General features: G+C 41.3%; 1 protein-coding gene across 1 annotated transcript in view; it reads left to right on the top strand.

Moving 5' to 3' along the window:
• Positions 1-25000, top strand: part of asic2 (acid-sensing (proton-gated) ion channel 2) — a 424924-nt gene that overhangs the window by 263727 nt on the left and 136197 nt on the right. The window lies entirely within an intron of this gene.

Here is a 25000-nt window from a genome sequence, read left to right on the forward strand (position 1 = left end):
AAAGATGTAAAGGGATGGAATTAGTTTTGAACTGTTTTGTGTTTGTAAAGTAGAAAATATGAAAATTTCCAGAGTGTGGCTAATGACTCCGGCAGATCTGACTATGACAGCATTAACTAAAAGGAGAGAACCAGAAGGACACACAGACACGGGAGCATCCTGAAACACTGGCATCCCTCCGCTCCACCGTCAACAAACCTGAGTGATCGCGAGAAGCGGCGGGACGACAGCACCAGCGTCTCAGTATACTATAATTCCCTGTGTCCATGGACCCCCCGGATCTGCCGCCTTTATCTATGGGGGAGCATTAGCTACCAAATGATAAACTAAACAAATGAGTTTTTAGCCTACATTTGAAGATTGCGACTGTGTCTGAGTCCCGAACATTTTTTGGAAGATCATTCCAGAGTTGGGGGGCTTTATAAGAAAAGGCTCTTCCCCCAGCTGAGGCCTTCTGAATTCTGGGAACATTTAAAAATCCAGTATTCTGTGATCTGAGTGAACGTGGAGGCTCATAATAGGAAATTGTATCTTGAAGATATTCAGGAGCAAGCCCATGTAGAGCTTTATATGTTAATAACAAAATTTTGTAGTCAATGCGGAATTTAACAGGCAGCCAATGAAGTGATGATAAAACTGGGCTGATATGTTCAAATTTTCTAGTTTTAGTGAGGACCCTAGCTGCAGCATTTTGAACTAGTTGAAGTTTTCTTAAATTGCTGCTGGTGCATCCTGACAGTAGTGCGTTACAGTAGTCAAGCCTTGAAGTAATAAAGGCATGTACTAATGTTTCTGCGTCCTGGAGGGATAAGGCATTTCTAATCTTAGCAATATTGCGAAGATGTAAAAAAGCTGTCCTAGTGATACTACCTATGTGTTGATCAAATGATAAATCCGGGTCAATTATGACACCAAGATTTTTTGCTGCTGAACCAGGTTTAACTGGAAAGTTAGCTAGATCTAAAATTAAATCTGATAATTTATTTCTTGTCACTTTTGGACCCAAAAGCAGGACCTCTGTTTTGTTGCTGTTTAGAAGGAGGAAGTTACGCAACATCCAGCCTTTCACGTCTTTTACACAGTCCTCTATTTTCTTTAATCTGTGTTTGTCATCGGGCTTGGCTGAAATATACAATTGTGTGTCGTCTGCGTAACAGTGAAAGTTAATGTCATGGTTTCTTATAACTGTGCCTAGCGGTAACATGTATAATGTAAATAATAATGGTCCTAAAATAGAGCCTTGTGGAATTCCAAATCTTACTTTAGAATAATTTGAATTTAGATTGTTTACTTTTACGAATTGATAACGTTCCGTTAAGTAAGATTTGAACCATAATAGGGCTGTCCCTGTGATTCCAACCATGTTTTCTAACCTTTCTATGAGAATATTGTGGTCTATTGTATCGAAGGCTGCGCTTAGGTCAAGAAGCACCAACAGGGATACGTGGCCTTGATCAGAGGCAAGAAGAAGATCATTTGTTATCTTGACTAGAGCTGTCTCTGTACTATGATGTTGCCTGAATCCAGATTGGAATTTTTCATATATATGATTCTTATGTAGATATGAACTAAGTTGTTGGGCCACAGCTCTTTCTAAGATCTTAGACAGAAATGGCAAATTAGAAATAGGCCTGTAATTAGACAGTGTACTAGCATCAAGATTTGGTTTCTTGATCATAGGTTTAATAACTGCTAGTTTAAAAGCTTTGGGTACATGGCCCAGACTAAGCGATGAGTTTACTATAGTTAAAAGAGGATCAATAATAGCTGGTAGTACTTCTTTGAGCAACTTTGTGGGAATTGCGTCAAGTGTGCAAGTTGTACAGTTTGCGGAGGTGATAATCTTCTCTAGTTCTAATTGTGGGAGTGGGTAAAAGGTTTCAAGTCTTTCTTTTACAGTTATATTATGTTTTATTTCATTCACATCAGGTGGCAGCCAGGATGGATTTGATCCTGTGGCTAGAGTTTGTTGTCTAATATTCTCAATTTTATTATTAAAAAAGTCCATAAAATCTTTACTGGTGAGAGTTGCTGGAATTAGTTGTTCAGAACCTGCTTGATTTTTTGTAATTCTAGAAAACACACTAAACAGTGCTCTCGGATTATTTTTATTATTGGAGATCAGCGAGGCCAGATATGCTGAGCGAGCTTTAGTGAGGGCATTTCTATACTCTATAAGGCTGTCCTTCCAGGCAGAATGAAACACTTCAAGCTTGGTTGATCGCCATTTCCGCTCTAGTTTTCGTAATGTTTGTTTTAAAGTACGGGTCTTATCGTTATACCATGGTGCGAGCTTTTTCTGTCTTATACTTTTATGTTTAAGTGGTGCTACCTTTTCTAAAGTAGATCGACAGGTATTTTCTAGGTAGTCAGTTAGTACATCTAGGTCCATTGGGTCTGATGGAGTTGGAACTGGGGTCGATAGTTCTGGTAGGTTTTCTATAAATTGTAGGGCGGTAGATGGTTTTATTATACGCCTTGTAGAATAGCGAGGGTTCTTACATATATTATGGCTAAAACGTAGCTCATATGAAATTAAGTAATGATCGGAGATTGCTGAGGATTGCGGTAAGATATTAATTTTGTCAATGTTAAGACCTAGTGTCAGAACTAAGTCTAAAGTGTGGCTGCAGTAGTGTGTAGGCCCTGTTACATTTTGAGTAATACCAATAGAGTCTAAGATTGAGGTAAATGCCTTTTTTAGTGGGTCACTTTCCTTCTCGAAATGGATATTGAAATCTCCTACAATTATAACTTTATGATTGCACACCGCTAGGTTTGTAGCAAAATCGCTGAATTCTTTCAGAAATTCTAAGTAAGGCCCTGGTGGTCTGTAAATGTTGCATAATGAAAATGCGTCCTTTTTTGTGACCGGATTTGTAATAATAGTGGAGAGAACCTCAAAAGAAGAAAAGGTGTCACATTGTTTAAGACTAATTTCTAGGGTATTTTGGTAAATTACACATACTCCACCTCCTTTGCCTGATATTCTTGGGCTATGTGCATAATTATAGCCTAGGGGGGTGGCTTCATTTAGTGCTAAATATTCATTTGGTTTAACCCACGTTTCCGTGAGACAGAAAACATTGAATTTGTGATCACTTATAATATCATTTACGATGAGTGCTTTTGAGTTTAGCGATCTTATGTTGAGTAACCCAAATTTTAGTTCTGAGGTGTTGCTGCTAGGTGTTGTGTATGATTTAATATTGATTAGGTTGCTGAAACAGGCTGATTTTGTTTTTCTACTTTTACATTTAGTTCGGGGGAAAGACACAGTCTCAATACAGTTGAACCTGGGTGACGCCTCAAGACAGTTCGCAGACGGTCGGTTTAGCCTGTCTGTCTGCGGCCTGGTCCCGGCTCTGGATTGTCAGCAGCTATCTACACTACTCTGCCGACTAACTAAAAGACTATGTGCTATACTGCAAGAAAGTAAGGCAGCACCCTCCCGCGTGGGGTGGATACCATCCCTACCTATAAGACCAGGCTTGCCCTCAAAACGTAACCAATTGTCTATAAAGCCCACTTGATTTTCGGAACACCACTTGGACATCCAGCAGTTTAACGCCCAAAGTCTGCTGTAAGCTTCGTCGCCACGCCGCATTGGTATGGGACCAGAGCAGATTACGGCATCGGACATCGTCTGGGCCAGTTTAATCACCTCTGTAATATTACCCTTAGTTACCTCAGACTGCCGCAGACGAATATCATTGGCCCCTACATGAATGACTACCCTCGAATATCTCCTATTAGCTAACAGTCTAAGGTTGCCACTAATATCCGGCGCTCTGGCTCCCGATAAACAGCTAACTGTTACTGCCGGCGCCCCTAAAGGAGTAGCTAATTTCACGTGTCGAACAATAGAGTCTCCTATAACCAGAGCACTCTTAACAGGCTCCTCAGCGGGTGCTTCGCTGAGCAGGGCAAACCTGTTTGACACGCGAATCGGAGGAGCGTGGTGTCCCGGTGGGCTAGCTTTGGCCTCAGCGTTAGCATCAGCCTTAGCTTTCCGGCTATGACGCCGAGACGTCACCCATTCACCCCGCTGTGAGGGCTCTAACGCCGGAGTCGTGGGGGTGCTAACTCTCCCTAAGGCACCCGGAGTTGCTAACACTGAATCTCGCTGTTTATCCCTCAACAATAATAAGCTCCGGATGCGCACTTCTAGCTGGTCCACTTTATCCACCAGAGAGCTAACTAGCTGACACTTACTACAAATACAACCACTATATTTATCGCTAGAGGTGGAAAAGGGCGTTAAACTAAACATGCCACACTCTGAACAGGCAAAACAGCCAGTAGTAGCCATGGAATTGCAGGTACTTACCGCTTTTAGTGAATTTTAGTAACTTACACCAAGAACGTTACTCCAGGGTCCGGTGGCAGTTTTAGTGCCTCTGTAATGAATATTCCTGCGGAGACAATCTAAAAGATAGATCTATGGATGGTTAGTAGGTTATAAAAACAGATATAAATATAGAAATAACAATGGAAACGATTAAACAGGAAAACCCGAGCGATCAAAACAGCTTCCAAACGGGTACAGAAACAGCCAAACGGGTTGCCAGATCTCCACTCTCCACTCTCCCAATGATTCCAGGTAGGCTCCCCTACCTGACACTTCACATGTCTGGGTGGGTATTGGTGGCTATTAGTAAGACACTGTAAGGGGCTGCTGCTGCTGTTGCATGCGAGATCATGCTTGTTATAAGCTGCCAGTCTTTGGGTTTTTGGAAAAATGCTCCAGTTGGACATCAGGCCTAAAGTGAAATGCCCTCAGACTAAAAGGCACCAGTCTAAAAAGTCACAGATTCTTCAGGCTCAGACAAAACAGCCTTAGGGAGGGGGTATGTCCCTGTGACATTTTCCATTCTGTTCTTTCTGAATTAATTAACTGCAGTTCTGTGGCTGTATTGAAGAGGGCAGTATACTGCTAAATCAGTGCAAGCTGCCCTGCTATTTTCTTAAAATTGACAAAGATTACGTCACTGTTTTGGTGTCTGCATCCATCAGTGTTAAGGACTATCTTGAAATTAGACAAAGAAAAGAAATAATTGGAATAGACTTTGACAATGACTTGATAAGGCCTGGAGACATTTACATTTATATTCGACCAATTTAAATGCCACAGGCTTAGCTGCTGGGAATTTACTCACTTATCTTACCTGCTCATAGCCTAGTCACGATTCCCATTGGTTAAACTAGTGTTGCCCAAATTACCGTGTTATTGCAAAAGGGCTCACTTATCTATCACTATCTATCTCTCAAAACTACAACGACTAGCATTTTAATTTTATTATTACTCTATCCACAGCCCTAGTTAAAACCCTACAAAATACTCATAAGTGTATGGCTTCGTCGACTTCCAATCAAAAGCATGTATCTACCAATGTAGTAACTTTACAGGGGAAGGAAAATACATCCCTAAATTTCAGTGAAGGTATGGCAAGTATTCCTTAAGAATAAGATCATAAAGAAATCATTTTGATGTGCGACATGATGGTATTAAAATAAATCTTAGTTTTAAAGTTCTGTTTCAGTTCTGTTTATTTCTGTTCAGAGTTACCAAAAGGTAAAATCTCAGGCGATAGCCAACAGACTTAGTTTTGATATCCTACCAGCTTTACTGGACCGTGGGAGAGTGTGGAGTGTTGGGTCACCAGCAGGTGAAGTGTGTGTTTGAGTGATATGAGATAACACACAAAAAAAAAACAATGTTCTGTCAAAGCTTCTGAGCTGTGTTTCTCCTGCTGATAGCTCTCTGTGGTTGAGAAGCTCTCAGTGCTGTTTGGAGAGTGCGGGGAACTGATAGGAGTTTCACTCTACTTCACTTACACTCTTATGCAGTGCTTGTGCTGAGTGTCTTCAAACTGCTTGTGTGTGTATTTAGACCTGTAGTTCATGGGGAAAAATGAAAGGATGCAAGCAATTAGCTTTAGTTTTCAGAGTTTACAGCATTGTTGCATTTTCTGCTTCTCACACACTAAATAATCCCAAATAGTAAGTAGCTACAAGGTCTGGGCTCAGTCCCTTTTGTATTGAGAACACCAGTGGCTTAATAATCATTAAACAACCATTTCGACCCCACGGTGTGATTGCCTGAGAGACGTTTGAGATTTGTTTATAATATGAGATACTATCTCACATACTTATCTCACATAGCACACTCTCGCACCTATTATTCTTTTTTAAGTACGTTATAAACTCTCCACATTTGAGGTGTAGGACCATGTAGCGCTGGAGCAAAACGTTTGAGTAAACACGTTTGAAGTTTTTGTTGGACTGGAAACTGTGGAAGATTTGATTATAACAGCAACAGTCAAAAAGTAATGGAAATCTCACAGAACTTTGTGTTGGGGTTTCTGTACGTGTGTGGGTTGTGAATCTGAACAGATATATGCATGAGAATACTGGTAGAATGGGCAAATTTGATTCTGTGCAAAGCAGTTATTTATTTATTTTATTTATTTTTGTTTGCTGTAAATCTGAAGCTTCAATCTTAAAGCCCAAGGCTACAGTCATTAGCTGGAGATTGGCGTGAGAGCTAAAGCTTCACAGCGGCTCAGCAGCTGGACCTAGTTTAGAATGCATGGCAGTTTTACATGAATTTATGTATTTGGGTTTTGGATGCCTGCCCACATGCGTTGTATATCTACTGTATATAATATATGATCACATCTGTGTGTGTATGTGTGTGTGGATTGTACTGTCTCCCCCCTGTGTGTTGGGAAGCTGCCGTGGACCTGACAGCCTTTCAGTTTTCATTAGAAAGGCGGGGGCTGCATTCGTCTATCTGGGCCCTGTACGTCGCAGCTAATTTCATTAACACACTGACACATCACAGCAGCTCTCCCCAGGCGCGCACACAGTCACATACACATACCCAGGGAGGCCAAATTTACACATGACACTGTGGTACAATCACAACAAAAGGTACACTACCCATTAATGTATGCTGTTTGCCATCTGGAAAATATACACCAAGAGTGACAAGTGAAGTGTACTCCAATTTATTTATTCATTGACTTTACATACGATTCCTCTTTCATCTTCATTTTCTAAATCATATCTTCAGCCTTAACTCTAGCTTTAACATAGAAACGTCTTAATGTCTATGTTTCTTAACCCAGCACTCCTCACTTATTCAGATACTCTGAAATCCCGCCTGTTAGCTATGACACCTTCAGCCGCGCTCCTTCAAACCTGAGCTTTGGGTCCAGGTTCCAAGCCACGAACTTAAAATGGTCACCTGGTATGACGCTAGAGGCCATAACACTATTGGCCAGCTCAGCACACTTGGAGGAGAGCGCCATTTGCCTAGTTGTTACCTCACCTAATGCATACCAGTGATCGCTAGCATCGTGCTGAGTAATGAGAAAGAGCGAGAGTGATTTCCTACCCACCCTCAGAGAATACGGACACTTTATTTCATTTTTCTGAGGTTTATTTAAACCACCACATTATCGGCAAACAGCAGCAGGGCATTTAATTATGCCTACGGCAGACTATTATTACAGTCGATTGTTTTCTCGATTCCTCCACTAATCGTTTTTCCATCGGCTTGTTTGTTTAAAAGCAGCTGTTTACGATGGATCGCGGATGGAGCAACAGGTCAAAGGAAATGATAAGATGAAGATGCTGTAATGAGCTGACTTCTAATCAGCCGCCTGTTGCTGTTGACAGGTTTGTTTTTTCGTTTCAGGATTCGAGACACAACCTTTTAACCTTACAACAGGAGCCAACACCTTAACGTTTAATACGAGTGAAAGGCATGAAATTATGTCTGTTTTGTAGTATTTTCAAAATAGTAAAATGGCATTTGCAGTTTCTGTAATGAATTAAAAACAACAAAAATAAAGAATGTTTGTTCTGACATCAAAGAGAAGCCATGCATGCGAATGGCGTGAGTCTAAGAGCGTACTGCGTATGTAAAGATTACATATTGCTGTATTGCTCACCTGTGTGTGTGTGTGTGTGTGTGTGTGTGTGTGTGTGTGTGTGTGTGTGTGTGTGTGTTAACAGGGGCAGACTGTTTTATGTGCTCTTTAGCTCTGGCTCGTCTCTCCCGGTGCAGAGCTGTTGTGGCTGGAAGATGCCGGCAGCCCCTATTTTTACAAATCAATAAATCCATTAGAGACCTGCTCTGCTTTATGACGCTTCATTTCTCTGTCTGCCTCGCTCTCCCACTCTCGCCCTGTATCTCTTTCCCTTTATCTTTATTTCTTTCCTTCTTCCTCTCTCTGCCTCTGTATTTTAGTCCTTCTCTCCCGCTATCATCCTCTCTTGCTGCCTATTTCCCTTTTTCTTTATCTTTCCTTCTCTCTCTCTCTCTCTCTCTCTCTCTCTGTATCTGCCTATTTTCCTCTAATTCTCTCCTTTCTTTTTCCTTCTCGCACCTTCTGTCTCTCACTCTCTTTATACATCTATATATATATATATATATATACATCTATATATATATATATTCCTGAGTCCTAGGAGGAATCGTGTGGAGTATTTGAAGCTTTGTGTTTGGTGTGTAACGAGAGACAAACTGATAACGTGTGCATGTTTTTGTCTGTTCTCATCTATTTGTGTATAATTATCCTTTATGACAATGAATGGGAGTGAATGGCCATCAATTAGCATACAAATAGCATGATGCTAATTTTGAGTACTCGCTGCCATTCTTTTAGGCAGGGTGCCATGTCTGCTGGAGACTTTCCTTTTAAGGAGCCGCACTTCTGACATTTCATGTGTCTGTGAGCGCACCTGCTTTGAACGTCTGCGCTTCATATGAAAGAAACATGCCGCCAGGCAAACAAGTTATGAAACCATTTCATACCGGTGAGGCTTGTCCCAGGAGACCAGGCCAATAACAGCAGTTTTCCAATTTCAATAGGATTTTCAGCCGTAAAGTTTAGCTTCCACTAACACTAGTCTGCATCTGTGTATATTAATCTGTCCATGTGCATCTGTGGGTGCTTAAATCCATGCGCTGACCTTTTATGTTATTTATATTGAGTGGCTATTGATTTTTCTCCTCTCATTTTGAGTAACTGATCCAGGGTTAGCCTTGATATTTCTGAGGCGTTCTTTGTTAATAATTAATTTGACTCGATGCTTGTGCATCAGTTTATTTAAATAGTTTTTAAACCTAATCTACTAGTCTAGTCTAATACACTTCCTTACAGAGCAGACACAAGTCAATACATTCATAAAAGTATGGATGATTCATGAGGTCACAATGAGCTGAAGCAGTAAAAATGTTCAACACCGTTGCATAACTTGTAGAAAGTGTTTTACTGCAACTTTCTATTGGTGGATCGTTCATTACCATATTTACTGTAGACAAAGAGACTATGGGACCGACTATGTCACCCCGGGAGGAAAGACGCTGGAGGCAGGAGCAGTTTGACTCAAATTCCAACAAACTAACAAACAGCTTTTCAGCCATCAAATAGAACTAAACAGAACTCTTTCAGTTTCTTTCTTCCTCCCTCATCCTCCTCCTCCTCAGCACTCTCTGGCACTCTGTACTTCTCTGAGAGACTTTGCGAGGTGATTCTCATTGAGAGTATGCCAACAGGAGTGAGGAAACCCTGGGGCTGCAGCCCCACCTCGGTTCTTCCAGCTCAGGACTTGGCTGTAAGCTCCGCCTCTGGAGTAAATGTGGTGGCGTGGCTGCAATGAGCTGCCTCCAGGGGCTTGGGTCACAGATACACTGGTATTATTATACTGCTTCACTTAGCACTCTCACTGACACCTTACATATTGCACCACAAGGTGGCAGCTACAATCATATAGAAACAGAATCAGGCAGCGATAAATGAACACTCAGCAGCTTCACTGTACTGAACTGTACTGTAGCTGAGCTTATGCAGTTTGGTTCTCTGTCTGATATTCTAGATCAGAGGTTGAGTCCTGATGCTGGTGTGTCACTGCCCTGCATATACTGCTGGCCAGCTGTGGCCCAATGTTTATAGAAGTTCAGTGGTTCCATCCACACAACCTGCTCCAAACACAGCTGAGTCAACTGAACTAATTACCAAGCCCCCTCCTGAGACGAACTGTGAGTTATGGAGCAGGGAGTACATTACAACATTCAGGGTATTTGCACTTCAAGAGAGGTTTGAGAACCACGTTTCCAAAGCATTAGGCCATGAGAAACCATGTGTTATCCTGCAGTTTTAGCTAAATTCAACAAGGATTAGCCTAACATCAAAGGGCGAGGGGCTCGAAGAGGGGGTTGTTTCCTAATCTCCAAAATGTATATAGTGCAGTTTCAGCAGTGCTGAGCACAGAATATCAACAACAGAGGCTTTATTCTCCTTATTATAGGTCAGTGATGCATCTCAATGTCTAAGCTGTCATTTTAAGCTGAAAATATTATCTAGTGTTCCTTTATTGTATAATATACTTAGTTTAAAACAGAATAAGGCAGGATCTATGATGACGATCTAAAGCAGAGGAGACAAATGTTATGGTGCGTGATAATTCGCTTTTTTTGCTAGACCAAGCTTTACGTGTCCAACTGTGACTCAGGCCTAACCCCTGATTTTCACAAGATTTATATGAGCTGTGATTTCTACCTAAATGAACTCTGAGAGACTTTAAAACGGCGAAGCTGGAAATAAATTTTAAACATTTGTTCGAATTAAGTCCTTTTTGCTGTTTATTTATTCAGACATCCAGTTTTTGTAAATGTTTTAGTGCTTTGTTTTGAAGCTGTGCCTCTTTGCTGGTGAATTGCTGAGATCTTGGGGCTCTGAAAGTTGCCTCGGGTGAAATTCATATATGAGCGAAGATGAGCTGAAAACAAGCTTGAGGTTAGAGGACGGGAATCAAAGTCTGCTTTTTATAGCCTGTCCCGTGGTTAGTTTAGTTACTTGGATACTGGGCCATTTAGCTCTTACTGTTAAGACCATTGCATAAGAATCCCCATGGCAACTGGAAAAGAGGCCTTCAGGATCTCATGAAAAAACCTACAGGAGACCAGTCTTGGCCACTGTTCAAAGGTAGAGTTTCAGTAATAAATCAGTAAACAATGAGTTGAAACATTAGTACAGTAGCAGTCAAACGTGAAATGAACTTCAAAGAACTGAGGAATTCTGCCTGACTCTATCAGTTAGAGAGTACAGGTTTCACGTCCAGGTTAATTTCAAGGTCAGGAATCCTAGACGGCACAATTGGCCTTGCTTTCTGAGGGGTGGGGTGGGAGATTAGCGGTTTGACAAGTGGCTGGCCTCACATTTATTGGAGGAAGCACGTTTGCCCACCTTCCAGAGGATGCCTCCACTCCTCAATCAATTCAGCTTTCCATTTCCACCTTAAATGGCACAGCAGTTACGTTCTGGTGCCTGCTACAACAGTTAAGGTGGCAAGGGAAAACTGGTAAATAAAAAGCTGATTTTAACAAAAACATCTACAAGAAACACAAGTAAATTTGATTAGGAAGCTGCCTTCAGTCTCGGCCTGAGCACAGGTGGCCACTTGCAAGCCATTTTTACTGCTGTTTTTCAGGCAAATTCTTGCATCTTTCTCCCTCATGAACAGCAACGGTTGCTACTTAATACAAGCTCCTCGTGTTTTATCAGTTGACATGATTTTGAGCAACTATAAAGGCATCATGAGATTCCCATGAGCTCCCGTTGTATAAAATAATCTCCTGCCCTTAAATTGCAGTTTGCACAGTGACGTGATGTCATTTGTAAACATCCTATTAGTGCAGACTTGAGGAATCTAGGAAGAAGGTTTGTGAAAAAAACAAAAACAAATAATAATTAAATAAAAAAAAAACTTCCGGATTGTCCATAATCAGAAATAAACTATAACCCCAGAAGTTTGTAGTGACATGTTCGTCCAACATGTTTTCAGAAATGAATGCTGTCAGGGCAGCTCGTACTCTATTGGGGGATGTATAAGCCAACAAATTTCTGTAAAGATTATATTGAATATATCTGAAAGTGTGAAATTTCTTTTCAAAGACTACCTGGAAACCACAAGTGGATCTTTTATAGTATTTTATACGTCCTGTGTGGGTACTGTTTTAAAGTGTACCACAAAACAAGTAAGTTATGAGGGTAGGAATTGGGACAATATGTGAGTACTTAGGCCTTTAGGGGTTAATAAAAAATAAATTATTGGACCTTTTTGTGCACATAAGATATTTGTCTTGCGTTATGGCCCAAGTAGTTAAGCTCCCCTGGGTTTTTAAATGGCCGTTATTATGGGTCGTGTGGAGCGTGGACGCTGCGGTGGTATTTTAAACAGGAGGAGTAATTTTGTGCTGACCTTCTGGAGCTGTGTGTGTGTGTGGCAGGGCAGTAAGTTATCGATCTAAAGAGGAAAGGAGGGAGTATTGAGTCTCAGCTGAGATAGAGTGGCAGGGTCGTGAGCTCTGTAGAAACTATGATCCTATTAAAGCTTGCCTGCTCCTCACACACATCTCGTTTTCACCTTGAAAAACACATCTGGGCCGGTGGTCCACCACTAGTGGAGAATCAGCATTCAGGATCGGACAGCGGTTCTGTCCTCAGAGTCACGCTGGTGGAAAGGTCAGGATGGCTGGATGGATGTTTGCTCTTGATGTTTGTGCGAGCGTGTGGGCTGTTTTAATTGCCCACTCCTAATCTTTCACTCTCTGAGGACCTGGTGCATATAAGCAATCTGGTCAACTTCTTGTTATTCATGGGGTTAGCAAGGCATGAAAACGTGTTTAGTGCTTATGATGGAAAAGCGAATAGGCTGTTTGGCCGTCTGAATCCCATTAAGGTTTCCTACTTGGTAGATCGGACTGAGCAGTTGCCGTCACTGACCTTCTAGAGAAGTTGAGGGAGCTGGGAAAGTGTTTTTAGGAGATTATTCAGAGGTCAGATTTAGGTCAACATCTCAGTCCTCCTACACAATAATGGCAATAATTACATGAATATGGAAATGAGATACAGTTAAGCATACATAATTAACCATTATTGCTACATATTATAATTAAGCAGACAGGCTTACATTTTGTGTCTACTGTATAACACTCTGAAATGTTACGATTCCACAGTCCATAGAAAGCCTGTGCACCCGTGTACTTATTAACCACAGCCAGTTTCGACCAAAGGCAAAGGCTTGTAGGCGTAAATCTGAGCCATTTGGCCGAATGTTTTTGGAGATCTGTCTCAACATGGGCAAGATCTGTGATGGCTCAAGTACAGATTTACCTCCCTGCTCTGGGGGAAGCAGCTGCCCTGGAGCCCTGGCAGTGGAAGGTGCAGTAAGCCTGCTATAAGCAGGGTGAAGAGGGCTGGACTGAGGGTCAAAACTCACCTTCTGTTCTCCACCTACACAAGCTCTGCCCAGGGACTAAACTGAGCTTTCAGCCCACAGCAATCCCCTCTGCTTTTTCATGCCTCTCTGTGTGTGGGTGTGTGGTTACAAGGCAATGAGACAAATTTAATCATGTGTAGATGTAGGAATATATGTGTAATACAGACATATATAAGCCCTAACAATACTAAAAATACTTCAGTATATCAGCACATACTGTATCCTGCATGGCTTTTTAGCTCCACTACTCTTACATATTTTATGTACTCCTTCAAATCCAGACATACATTAACACGTTGTTAATGGCTATTGACCAGCATCCCACTTGTCCTCTAATAGTCTAACCCCCTGCTTTCATGATCTTCACCAGTGTTAAATCTTGCACACTGGAGCTGTCATCGGCTCTGAGGTCCACTGAAGACGACCCTGTTAGCACGAGAAATAGAAATTTGTGCTTTATTGTTATTGTACATCAGTGCAATGAAAGTTGACCTCTGCATGTAACTTATCCATGGATGTAAACATGCATACATGCACACTAGTGATTTCTAGTCAGTGAAAACACACATCTAAAGTAGTGGGCAGCCTTCCTCTGCACCTGAGGATCACTTGGGGATTGTTGTGTTGTTTATGGGCACCTCAGCTGTAGAATGAAGGAGGAAAGTATTATTCCTTCACTCCCTAAAACCCAATTTCATTTACCAGGTGACCTTCCAGTTCTCAGTCTGTTTCACTAACCTTAAGAGGAAGGCTGAACAACCTATTGTGCAAAACTGATTGTGCAGGCTCATTTCAGACCATTGTTGTATAGCACTGACTGATGAATAACTTGATAACTAAAATGTTAAAGGAACAGTAGGTAGTGTTTAAACTTAAAAATACAGATTCAAAATCATTGTGATTCTCTACTGACTTAGGGAGAATACCACTATTGCCATTGCTGTCTGGGCCCAGCATTGCAGAGGCACTAAATAACTTGGAGAAGGGAATGAAACACCCCACCAAGTTTGGCCCAGCGCTGTAAAAGTTGTAGTATGCTCTGCAACTCTAGGGGGTGCCAGTGAGCAATGAAACAAACCTTACCTAGTAATTCTTTAAATTCATTTAGCACCTGTATTGTATTACTCACTCAGGGGCATTCATTTTCACACACTTGTTCATACTCAGGTATGGCTCCACAGGGGGTGTGCTTGGGTGTGTTTGACATCAAACAAACTTCATAAATAGTGATGGGGTACAAATGTTTTACAGGCTATAATTTAAACTGTAAACTTATTGGTGCAGTTAAGGTCAGGTCAGGCTCTCGCAGGACTTTCCCAAGCTATATCTTGATGTTATTTAAAATTTCAGCCTTGATTAATGCTAAAACACTGAGTTAAGATGGTGGGGCATTGCCTCTGAAGAAGGTCAAGGAAACATTTCTAACAGGTCTTACCTTTAGAGTTTCTAAAAGTTTTTTTCTTATCTTAAATATGCTCCAGTGGTCATTGTCTGAAATATATCCTTATATAACCTTCATGCTTTTGCTGGCTTGAAGGCATCTAGTGAAGGATTCAAAAGAGGGAGAAACGTTCCAGGCCCCAGTTCAGTCATCTGCAGAGGTTTGCTTCCCTTTTGTGGGATTATTTCTTTACTCTTTTGAAAATGACGTGTATCCATGGCTTCCTCAAGACCACCGAAGAAGCCACTATGGGTTTTAGTATTGCTGTAAAACCATGGAATTTATTTTCTCAGTGAACATAGTCCTCTTTGAGTTTGAAGTTAGTTGAGTTGCAATGTGCCGGTACAGAGAGCTTGTGCGCATCAGGGTAATATAGGGAAATATAGGAATGAAGCATATTTTGCGGTAGTAAGCTTGTCTTTAAGCTGATTCTTTGATCTTGTACTCAATTTGGAGCAGAGTATCACAACCACTAAGCTACCATGTCATAATTTAGCATTAAATATCCTCATCATTTCTGTAGCATTGCTTTATTCTCTTTCATCTCTTTCTCCCAGATTTGGCACTTGAAAAACTTGCTCCACTTTCTCTTATATTTGTAACGGATTAGCAGAGTAGGCTAAGCATTGTGTTTATAGTCATCATGACTAGGCAGCATATGTTAGCTTGAATCTCAAGGTGTTTGTAGCATTTCTCTCATATTTTTACCATCCACAAATTGGGGCCAAAACAAACATGAGTTATAGAAATGATACTTATGCATTGGTCATACTTCACCTTACCTGTGCAGATACATGGATTACCTTGCTAATTACATTCATTCAGTTATTAATGTAACATCTTATTCAGTTCAGGGTCACAGTGGGTCTGGAGCCTACCTGGAATCACTGGGCACAAGGCAGAAACACAACCTTGCAGGGCAACACACACACACACACAACCAACTACACCTATGGACACTTTAGAGTAGCCAGTTAGCTGTAAATGGTAATACTCAACTGAATCTAGCTAGCATTAAATTATAGTTTCCTGACATGCTCCATATGTTTAGATGCGTAGTGGTAAAATAGTGGTAAACCAGTTGTTTCTTGTTGTTTTCTGTGTCCTCCATGCAGCAGACGAATGTTCAGTGACCCACCCATGCGAGCACAATGCTACACCAATAAAATTCATAGACCAAGACACATTTAGCTTAGTCTGCAACAGAGTTAAGTTGGGTATACTAGTGCCAAATGCATCAATTTAAATGTGAAGTAGATAATCAATATTGTCATCTGTTGCAGCTCTAGCCACAGGACAATGTTTTTAATATATATTTGTGAGGTCAGCAATGTAGTGCTACTTACAGTTGAACCACCGTTGTTCAGTCCATGAGTTGGCGAGACAGCCAGGTGTCAGTTAAGGACACTGGCTGTACCACTGTATAAAGCATCCTAGCTTATTTAGCGTTCATGAATTGCTCACATTTATTAATGACTTAAAGTTAGATTCGACTAATTTGTTGAAACAAGTATTTTTTTAAAAGCCAAAGTCTCTCCCATTACTTTCACCTTCCTAAAGCCACTCTGCTACACCACAGGAACACTTGGCGTTTGTCGCCCTGCAACCAGCCCAAACTGCTATGGCTGAATCTCAGTGCACAGATGTAGGTCATGATATTTGTCTGCACTCAAAGTGCATTGTTTTTTAGAAAATAGAAACATTTATGTAGGGCTTAATGTTCATCCTCTGTCCCTGTCTAAATTATAATGCACTTCCTGGGTGTAGTAGTATTAGATTAATAATCTGCAAAGTGGACTATGTGAGAAGTAGGATGCTATTTGAGACAGAGTGTGTTGTAAATGTAGTGCCAGAAACTGCATTTATTCTTACTTGTATCCCCAGTTCTGTTCCTATCTCTTCATACATAATGTGACACCCAATGCCTTCTGGCTTAATCCAGCCTTTATTTGTTGAAAGCCTTGTCCCCGAGTCTTTTGTTTATCACTGTGAGTCTGTCTTCACCTGGAAGTCTCTGTGAATGTCTGCAGCGAGTGTGCGTGGACACAACGTGATCAGAACAGCTCTGAGGGTAATATAACAGTTCATAGACATTCGGTCTGAAATATAAAATGATTTGATAGAGTTATAGCAGTCCTGTTGGGGGTATAGGGAATATTATTCTGTCATGAGGATTTATTTTCAGTGATTATTTAACATCAACTTATTGTGTGAAATTAATATATTATTTTTAATAAATCATCTACTTGTCGAAAATAAAATAAGGATAAAAAAGCACTGTCCTACCCCAGTCTAAACAGCCCTGTTCAAAATGACTAGTTTCAGTACCTATTCCATTACATTAATATGAGCTTCCATCTTTTTTAAATGCGATGTTCCCAGCAGTGAGTGTGAGAAGCAAAAAGTCTGCATTTTAACTGTTTTCACTCAGTTCTTTTTCTTCGCCTTTCTCATTTTCTCCGTATTTACACAGTGCTCTTATTTCTCCACGCTTGCTGATTCTTTTGTTCCATTTAACTTCATCTTTTTACTTTTTTAAGCCATTTCCCACATATTGTGAATGTACAGTGCCCATCAGAAGTTTGGACATCTTCTAAACACTCTTTGTTCTCTCAATCAGCTTCACGAGGTCGTCACTTGGCATGGTTTTCAGTGAACAGCTGTGACATCGTCGAGTTAAGTTGTAGAACAGCTCACTTTCTTAGTGTGTTTGAGACCATATCTTGGGTTGTGCAGAGGTAGGGCTGGTACACAGTTCTAAACAGGGAACAGCCCTGTTCCACCAATGATTAGTTAGATGTGTCCAAACTTTTGACTAGTAGTGTATGTCCATTTTAAATAATCTATGCACTTGTTAGAGACGTCTTACTGTACAGTGATACCACCTTAACACTTCATGGCTGGCTGTCTTTGTGATTCATGAGATTACACTGGAGATTGTGACAGATTTGTGTGGGATCCTGTCAGTTAATTAAAAAGACTTAAAACCTGTGATATGTGTGTCATAACATGACAGTAATTTGCTGTTAATAGCCATCTTTTTGAGCAATACCTGTTTATAGTCTTCAGTTGTGAGGGCTTTGAGGTATCTGCCATTCTGTGTTGTTTGTTGTTTGGAATCTGTAGAAGGATTTCTTTGCATATTTATGATTATCATTAGTGGTGTATGTTTTATTGGGGTGTGTGGCAGGTCTCTGCTTTGTGGGCGAGTATCTGTGCTCTGCAACTTGGAGTCATTCAGAGGAAAAGCAGTGGACTTGTCTCTTACGTTTGAAGTCAGTGCAGTAAACTCTTAAGCAGAAAGATAATGAGTGTGTGTGTTTATTTTGACTTGTGGATTTATTGATTCCTCTTCACAGATGCCTCAGCAGTCCTGGAAGCTATTCATTTCTTTCCTGGTCACCCTTACCTTGACCTTGGACCTCTCTTGATTCTTACATAAGCTCCTGGAGCTTTACTGCATCTGGTCTCTTTCCAGTTCTGGTTTTATTAGTCATTCTCTATTTTCTCTCTCTCTGTTTCGCTCTCTCTCTCTCTCTCTCTCACACCCTCTCACCCTCTTACCTTCTTACCCTGACTTTAGTGTGTGGATAGACAGACTGAAAAGCTGTTGCTATTGGCTGTAAATGACAAAGTTTTACTCTCACTGTCCGGCTCTCCATCTGTTTCCCTGCTCCCAGAGGCCAGATTTATTCACAAATACACACATTCACCCTCCTACGCGCACACACTCTGAGCTACTTCTCCAAATAAACTACAATTTCAGAGCCATTCCATTAAGAAACACCTTGACACCATGTATCTGAAAAGCTCTCCTTTCCCTATTAGATCCCTGTTCTCCAGATGCTTGCTCCTTAATCCTTTGTCACTTTCACAATAGCCCTCAAGCTTCCATTATACCATTCCATTGTAACTGCTGAGCATTAAATAGTGAGGGGCAATCAGTAAGCTTAAGAACCTATTAGGCTGTAGTGAGCATTCCCATCATTTCCTGAGAAGCATGTTTGGCTGCTGGGCTAATGGTAGCCTTCTTTGGCCTTACCATCAAATGTGTCTTTACTCTGCTTCAGAACTGCTGTTTGGAACCATAGGGTCTAAACGCCAGCCTGCATTTTAATGCTGGAACATGACCTTGCTACTGTGTTGATTTAGACGCCACAAAAAATAAACAGGATTGTCATTTTCGAATCCCCCCCAGACAGAATGATTGGAAGAAAGGAAAAGCTGAATTGTTGGTCACTAATAGAGAGGAAATTGCACTCAGAGCAGTGGCAGTAGTTGTAGCGGTTTGAGTCCCTCTGTGATGATGGATAAAAGCTGTGAATTTGGTTTTAGTCAAAATATGTTAAAATATGCTTAAAATAAATGAAAATCAAATTCTAATAAAGTAAATTGACTAAAGCCCAAGTCACAACTTTTATCCATCATCACTTCATATACACAGTACTAGTCAAATGTTTGGACATGCCCACTCAGGGAGGGTTTCCTTTGTTTAGGGACACTTTCCACCAGTGGCAGATGCTGGTCTTTCAAGGAGGGGAAGCTCAATTTCAGCCTACATCATAAAATGTGTTGATTTATTTATATGTAATTAATTCTACCCTCCGTTCATTTTCAAGAAAATGATCTATGACCCTGTCGTACCAACAAGGCGTCTTTTCCAGGGACTTGACTAGTGTCCTCTCAATGGCCAGCAGAGCTAGGCTGCTTAAACGGCCTTGGCCCATGTGAAGTGTGTCCGTCAGTGAGTGCTTTGTGACCGTGGAGGGGCTCAGCAACACCCACTGGACAGAAACTGCGATAGAAATCAGAAAGAGTGATAGAAGTCAGTCTACAAACACAAGCAGCTACAAAAAAACCACCAGAAATAGAACCTACTTTTATCGCTAGTCATCTTTAACAAACAAAATGCCGCTAAAAGGATTAAGAAAGTCTCTGGTTCAACTCAGAACAGAATGAAAATGTAATGCTTCCTCGGATCTTTACACCAAAGGATCGCTGATTCGCTCATTTTGCTGTCAATCAAAAAGGGATTCAGCCTCAGGCAGATCATCCAATCATTATGCAGAAGCTGAGCGTCCGGGCCAGCCGAGGCCAGCCCACTGCCCCATAGACCCCCAGAGATGCTGAGCGTCCGATGGGCGGGACAAAGCCCAGCATTTATTCAATGACTCGTCTCGTTTCGCTGCACTTCGCTGTTTCGCTATTGAAGTCTGTGGATGCTCAGCGTCCTCAATGTTTAAAGCACTGTGAAGCTGCAGGAATGATTAGAGGAAAGCCGTGTCTTTACCAGTGATAAGAAGCTGATTCTGAACAAAAGTTGAGCGCGTTGTAGTGCATATTTAATCACTGACATGTACACACAACAGTATATATTTGATCACTTATTTTTACATATTTTACATTTTAGGGGAAGCTGAGCTTCCCTTGCAGTCTTAGAGCAATCGCCTCTGCTTTCCACATATTGTGAATGTACAGTATCATTCAAAAGTTTGGACATCTTCCCATTTAAAGTTTTTTTCTTTGTTTTTCTACATTGTAAATAAATATGAAAGACATTAAAGATATGAACGAACACATATGTAATAATTATGTAGTAAACAAAAGTGTTAAACAAACCAGAATGTGTTTTATAATTTAGATTCTTCAAAGTAGCCACCGTTTGCTTTGATGACAGCTTTACACACTCTCTGTGTTCTCTCATTCAGCTTCATGAGGTCATCACCTGGAATGGTTTTCAGTGAACAGCTGTGGCCTTGTCAAGAGTTAATTTGTAGAACTGCTTGTCGCCTTAATGAGTTTGAGACTATAACTTGGGTGGTGCAGAGGTAGGGGCTTGTAAACAGTTCTGTCATTCCAAAATAGCCACACAATACAATTATGAACTCCACTGTGCTGTGGAGAAGCACCTGTAATCAAAGTAAAAACCCCAGTCTGATGATTTTAAAGGCAAGGTAGATGATTCTGGTGAACAAACTCCCACTCCCATTGGTGTACATTCAGAAGCTCTGCATCTTTTAAGGTGGAAGAGTATTTTTGAATAAGAAGCAGACTGTAGTTTGTTTGGGGATGAAGTTCTTATTCTGTATTTGAATGACCACAGATGCTCATTTTTAGCTTGAGCAGTTTCATTTTAAAGCACTTTTGTTGTGTGGTTACTTCCATGCAAAGTCAGATACAGTCTCCTGAATTTGGAGCCAGTTCCACCTTAAGAATGCACTCTATGCACTCTAAAACAGCAAAAATGAAGCAGGAATAAAGCAACACCCTCATGTTTTTTGATGCTTTTCAACATTGAGGTCTATCTACCATCCATACACTTCCAGAAGCTGTTTGTCGGCTCAGCCAGCAATGGAGACTGAGAAAAAAAATTCCCAAGTCATTTTGAACGTCAACTTTAAGCTTTTTTGTTCCATGAATATTAAAGGCAGTGTGGGTGCTGGCCAACTAGTGAGTGGGGAGGGGGCACAGCCATGTTCTGGCACTGTACAAGGCAGCTGGGCCGAGTGTGAGTAAACCCTTAGAGTCACACTGGGATATCATGAATGCAGTACACAATTGACAAGCCCCCAATTCTGCAAAGTCTCGCTTGGTTCAGTCCTGGAATTCTGGACAAGCATGTAAAATAACATTCTTGTTTTGCCCTTGTTATTTATTGCAAATTCATTGTTTTTGACTGTGAAACAAATGCATAGAAATCAAAAGTGTATAGTATCTTCTCAATACAGAAAAATTTATTATGTAAAAATGTAGAAAGCTCAAAAAATGCTTAGAATGGTGACTGGAAGCAGAGAAGTAGAAAACACTGGAGAAACAGAATGGGCCTTGGAGAAATGAAGTGAACTGAATTTAGCCCCCTGTCCTTAGACAGCACTGCGCCTGGTGTGTTTTTCGTTTGCTGTTTGCGTCGAGGGATGTGCGAGGCAGACACATCGCATACCTCGCAGACGTGCCTCACCTCCTCCTCCTCCTGAAACACTCTGCAGCTCCAGAGCTGAGCGTGCCTTGAAACTGAAAGCAGCCACAGCTTTCCGAAAGCTCTTCTGCATTTCACAGCAGTCGCACATACAAAAGTTCCTGGGAATAATGTGAGCACAGCAGAGAATTATGGATCATCAAAGATGAATTATACACTGGTGTTTATTGGGTACACTTACTTAAACACGACACACATTTGTCAGTTCACTAGGACCTCTTAGTGTTATTACTTCATTAGGTACGCAGAGGGTTCTGATGGCTATAATGGTGCTAAAACTAGGTTGTCAATCACCACAACCGCAATTAAAATGTGTTTTAAAGTGCTCTATCTATCCATATTTTTATTTAGTTTAGTAAACAACTCTGAGAGCTGTTCTTACACTATATATGTGGCCCCTTTTTGGCTTTTTGGCCCTTAAGAACAGCATTGATACCGTCACTGACCTCAGCACCTGACATGATTTTCAGCGGAGGCGGTACATTCCAAACAGCATGGGATAAGTAGTGTGTTCTATAAATCAAAGGGTGGCACGTTTGCATGATCCTTCCTATTATCTGATCAGATCTTATCGACAAGCTGTTTTCACCCAGGACCTTGGGAAACTTGTTTGTTTACACATCATTCTCAAGATGGCAGCCCTTTGAAGGAAGCAGGATAACTGCTCATAGCTATGGCATCTTCCAGTGTATCTGGGCTCACCTGCCACTTCCAGAGACAAGGGTACAAGTTGTAAAAGAACAAGTAACCTGTAAATCCAGACACCAGTATCCTGAGTCTAGATGAGCTTTTCAAAGTTGAGTTTAGTCTTAGTCAAGACAGTGAGGAGGCATTCCGGCACACACAGTCAACACGCTAACGCTACAACACTGGCCTGCCTGGTGATTTATAGCCCAGTCCACGGTTGTGAAGACGTTCCTAGAGCTGGCGACTCGGAGTGTAATTGATTGTGTCATTTCTGAAGCTGTCATGAAATAAAGGCAGTGAGACTGTGAGGATGTGTGAGTTCCAGAATATATTAAAAAACAATCAAAAGCAAAACCATAGTAAAAAAAATAGAATACAGGAATGGAAAGTAGAAAGCAGCAGGGCTAGCTGTGAGAAGTGCAGGAAACACAAGCTCAGACCGTTAGGCAAATACAGCTGAAAACACCCCATGAAGAAAGGAATAACAACGGAATATGACTGAAGGCACTATTAGAGTAATAACAAATAACATTATTCCAGTGAGAGTGATATTCCGTGTGACTGTGTTGGTTTAACCTTTTCAAAATCTCTCTTTGGAACAGTGATTTAATGGTTAAATGTGCCAAGCTGACATGGGTCAAATTGTGAACGTCATAATGCTTTGGTCAGAGCATCTCCATGTTGGTAGTTCTTGAGGTGTTCCTCGTGTGCGGCGGTGAGTACCTATAAAAATGGTCTTAGGAAGGAAGGAAAATGGCATGTACTGTAGAGTCAAGGGACCAGCATGTGCACACAGGCTCATACTGCAGCAAACTGCGACACACTGTGTTCTAACAACTTTCTATCAGACCCAGCTTCAGCTTCTTCAGCAGGGTGTGCTACAGCTCTTGGCTCATTACTCACATCATCTGTCTTGGTGAGTACACACTGCCATGCCTGGGCTAGAGGGGTGTAAACCTCCCCAGCACTGGACTGTGGAGCAGTGGAACTGTTATTTCCGGAGAGGTGATGCAGTTCCAACCAATATTGCAGGGATGAGTTGGAGTCGTGTTTGAGGTTAGAACTAATCATTCAACATATGTATCAGAGCTCAGATATGTCGGTATCGCTCCTGTGGCAGACTGCAATCAAAGCCTCACAGTAATATACCAAGTGTGAAGCATTCCTAAGAGCGTAGGAGATAGCAGGGCCTTCAAATCCAGACCTTTGGTCCTTATTCCAGGCCGGGATTTTAAAATATTCCATTGCTATGGCAATACCTGGCTAGTTAGGTGCATTAGCAGTGGCCTGGAACCTGGATCCAAGGTCTGTATTTGAAGACCTCTGTATTTGGGGACAAGCTCAATGGGCTTAATTTTAAATAAGATTGCACTGGTGTCTGCAAATATTTGGCAGTGTTGGATAGACCCAGCTCTCTGTAACACAGTCGAGTCACATTAGTCGTATCATTTCATTACTCCTGGTTAATAGGGATACAGACAAGTCTCTTCACTGCTGGTTTGTTGGATTGTGTGTGTGTGTGTGTGTGTTTAAGCATTCTGCCTGCATTGAGTCAATGACAAGGTGATTCTGGAGGAAGAGACAGAGCTCGGAGTGCTTGATGAATACACAAACACTGCCGTGTTGAACCGGGCAGATCAAGACTGCTTTCATGATGTTGGCATCGTTTGAGTGAGTGAGGGAGAGCGTGCTCCTTCAGGTCCTGTACAGAATGTGGAATGATGAGGCGAAGACCTGTGTTTGTTCTTTGTTTGGTGTGTGTGTGTGTGTGTGTGTGTGTGTGTGTGTATGCATGTTTGCCTGTGTTAATCTGCATGCAGCTGCACTAGCCCCAGCCTTTAGCTTTTCACCACCTTAAACTGTCAGGCATGACTTTGGTGTTAATTGATGCGTCCTCTTGTGTAGTGTTTGCTTATTTCTGACAAGCTTCATGTTCACTTTAAGCCTCATGTTTCCACATCAGCAAGCTTTCAAACTCTGAGAACTCAATACAGCAGCCGTGCTAGAGTTTCCACTGGGAATTTCAGTGCCAGTCTGTGACTGGAATTGATTCACTTGGGTATTCCAGTTATATCCTCCATATATCCATATTCCCCCTGAATTAATATTAATGTGAGTTTATCCCCATTTCCTGCAGGGACAGCTTCTACTCTTCCAGGAAAGCTTTAGGCTTGGTACTGGTGTATTACCCTCAAGATTTGATTGGATTCAACTGCAAGACTCTTCGTGCAGTCAGGTACTGGTGTTGGAAGATTAGTTCCGGAGAAACACCACTCAAAATCCTCACTGGATTGAGCTCAGTCACTCCAGACAACACAGTTCCCCGGCTCCACGGCTCGGACTATTCAAGCTGTGCTCATACAAATGAACGATTTTATAGACGTACAGATACGTTTTGTGTAAGATAGAATTGTAATTTAATATACAAACATTCTCACTCTTTTTATGGTAAGTGTTGCCTGTTATGAATGACAGGTAAATTCATTTTTTTTTTCGAATTCAGATTGTCATTAAATTCAAGTTCAAATAACCTAGAATTAAGTATTACATTATGAACACTAGGGCGGCACTGTGGTGCAGCAGGTAGTGTCGCATTCACA

This window comes from Hoplias malabaricus, chromosome 13, assembly GCF_029633855.1.
Source record: "Hoplias malabaricus isolate fHopMal1 chromosome 13, fHopMal1.hap1, whole genome shotgun sequence".
NCBI lineage: Eukaryota > Metazoa > Chordata > Actinopteri > Characiformes > Erythrinidae > Hoplias > Hoplias malabaricus.